Source organism: Mobula hypostoma, chromosome 2, assembly GCF_963921235.1.
Source record: "Mobula hypostoma chromosome 2, sMobHyp1.1, whole genome shotgun sequence".
Lineage (NCBI taxonomy): Eukaryota > Metazoa > Chordata > Chondrichthyes > Myliobatiformes > Myliobatidae > Mobula > Mobula hypostoma.
The window spans coordinates 14261475-14264633 of record NC_086098.1 but is presented as its reverse complement, the minus strand read 5'-3'; positions in this window follow the sequence as shown (position 1 = coordinate 14264633).

Here is a 3159-nt window from a genome sequence, read left to right as displayed (position 1 = left end):
AATTGAAGCGAACAACAACAGAACTCTGAACCAAAGCTGAGTCCTCAGATCTGAACACCGGAGAAGCCCAGAGTAGGCCCCAGGCCTCGCTTATCAGTTCATTGTATTGGCAGGCATGGAGTTCAGCAGCGAGGGCAGTCTTCATAGCCTCAGCACTATTTGATAGAGGCATATAAAATTATGAGGGGTATAGATAGGATGAATGCAAACAAGTTTTTCCACTGTGGTTGGTTAGGACTACAACTACAGGTCATGGGTTAAGGGTGAAGGGTGAAAAGTTTATGAGGAACTTGAGGGGAAACTTGTTCACTCAGAGGGTCTAGAAAGTGTGGAATGAGCTGCCAGTGCAAGTGGTGCATACAAGCTCGATCGATTTCAATATTTAAGAGAAGTTTGGATAGATACTTCGATGGTTGGGGAATGGAGGGCTATGGTCTGGGTGCAGATCAATGGGAGTAGGCAGTTTGCATGGCTCGGCACGGTCTAGGTGAGCTGAAGGGGATGTTTCTGTACTGTACTTCCCTATGGCTTTATGTCTCTATGACTCTAAATGTTCATGCAGACATTTGTCAAACACTGTTAGTGACTCTGCTTCCAATACTCTTTCAGGCAGTGTTTTCCAGATACTTCCCTCTCTGTGTGGAAGAGATTCCTTCAGCTCCCCTCTTAATCTCATATCCCTTAACCTGTCCTGCCAAAGAGTTTTGGCCCAAGACATCAACTGTCCTTTTTTTCCGTAGATGCTGCCTGGCCTGCTGAGTTCCTCCAGCATTTTTGTGTGTGTTGCTTGGATTTCTAGCATTTGCAGATTTTCTCATGTTTGTCCCTTATCCCTTACCTATTGCAAAACCTTTGGAGCAAAGAGATTGTCTCAGCAGTCAAGAAAATCAAACAAAGAACTGGATCTTCCACATGCATGACCCAACCGATATTTCCAGATTTGGGTCCCATGTCTAAGAAAGGATGTCCTGTCGTTAGAGAGGGTCCAGAGGAGGTTTGCCACCAATAGTCCAGGAAATGAAAGTGTTAACGTATGATGGCTGTGCACCTGTACTTGCTGGAGTTTAGAAGAGTAAGACAGGATCTTATTGAAATCTACTGAATATTGACAGACTTAGATAGAGATGGATGTCGGGATGGAGATACATCTCTACCAAAGGAGATGGCAGGCACTCCTTCCCTCCACTAGCCGGCAGGTCACCCTTAGGCAAGGTGTAGCACCTGCTTAGTCACCGATCAGGGTTACGTGAAGCCATGGAAGCAGGTGGTGGATGGTTCGTAGGAGCAGCTAGTGCATATCACAAGTCCTGGTCGTGCGACTACTGACACCAGGTAGACAATGCCTGAAGGGTATTGATACCCATCTTGTAAAGACACTGCCCAGAAGAAGGCAAAAGCAAACCACTTCTGTACAAAAATTTGCCATTAACAATCATGTTCAAAACCATGATCGCCCAAGTCATATGAAATGGCACATAACGAATGAATGGATGAAAAGATAGAGTGGATATGGAGAGGATGTTTCCCTTAGACAGAATGTCTATGACCAGGGCACAATCTCAGAATAGAAGGCCATCCTTTTAGGACAGAGTTGATGAGGAATTTCTTTGGTCAGAGAGTGGTGAATCATTGGTGGAAGTGGACAGGTTTGTCGTTGGTAAGGTCATCAAAGATTATGGTGAGAGGGAAGAAAATGTGGTTGAGAGAGAAAATAAATCAGCCATGATTGAATGGCAGAGCAGGTTTGACGGCTTGAATGTCCTAATCCTACTTCTCTCTCTTATGATCTTATGTACCATTGGCACCAGAGTGTGGTTCTGTGCGGACTGAGCCATAACCTTCTGTAGGGAGCCAGGTTCCCAATGGATTGATATGGCACAGCACGCTGAAAACCACTTTCCCTGTGCAGAGACTCGTTTTGTACTCACATGGCCTTTGTTATTCTGTAGCAGTAAAATGCAATACATAAAATTACTACAGTACTGTGCAACCAATTTAGGCACCTAGCTATATATATATGTGTGCCTAAGACTTTTGCACAGTACTGTCTAAGTCATCATATACTACCCTGAGATTCATTTTATTGTGGGTATTCACTGCAGAACAAGGAAATACAATGGAATCAATTAAAAACTACACACAAAGAAAGAATGACAAACGACCAATGTACAAAAGAAGACAAACTGTGCAACTACAAAATAATAATAATAGTATATGGTCACATGAGACCATGGATCTGCGCCTAGAAATTTCCAGGGCGCAGGCCTGGGCAAGGTGGTATGGAAGATGGGCAGTTGCCCATGCTGCAAGTCTCCCCTCTCCACGCCACCGATGTTGTCCAAGGGAAGGGCACTAGGGCCAATACAGCTTGGCACCGGTGTCGTCGCAGGAGTTGCCAGAACGAGGTTGAAGACAACGTCGGACTGCCTTAGGGACTCCAGCTCCGGATTTGTCCTCAGGGTTTACTCCTGAAGACTTTCCCATAAATGGGTATGGCTGCAAGGCAGCGGAGGTTTGAAATCAGAGTTTTCTCTCTCTTAGATGGACCGCCTTCCCAGGCTGACGAGCTCCATCTACCCAAAGCACTGGTTTTAAGGCGCCAGGACCCGCCTTCGCCCCCTCTCCTGTCAGTAGAAACAGTTCTGCCGGGCTTAGAGGCTAAGCCACATGAGAAGGCCAGGAGTTGGACTTGGTTGTCAGAGGCTATTTGAGGCTCATGCCGTGAGGAGAACTTCTTAGGTAGTGGGAGCTTGTCCCCACTACCACCCCTCGGCTTGACAACCTTGGAACCTAATAATAATAATAATAATAGATCATATTGAGAAGGTGAGCTGTGGAGTCCTTGAAAGTGAGTCTATTTGTGGTGGAATTAGTTCAGAGTTGAGGTAAGTGAAGTTATCCATGCTGGTTCAGGAGCCTTGGTAGTTGAGGGGCACTAGCTGTTCCTGAACCTGGTGGTGTGGGAACTAAGGTTCCTCTAGCTCCTTCCCAATCACAGCAGTGAGAAGAGAGCATGGCCTGGATGGTGGGGATCCTTAATGATAGAGGCTGCTTTCTTGTGGTAGCACTCCTTGTAGATGTGCTCAATGCTGGGAAGAGCTTTACCTGTGATGGACTGGTCTGTATCCAGTACTTTTTGTGGGCTTTTTCGTCCTTGGT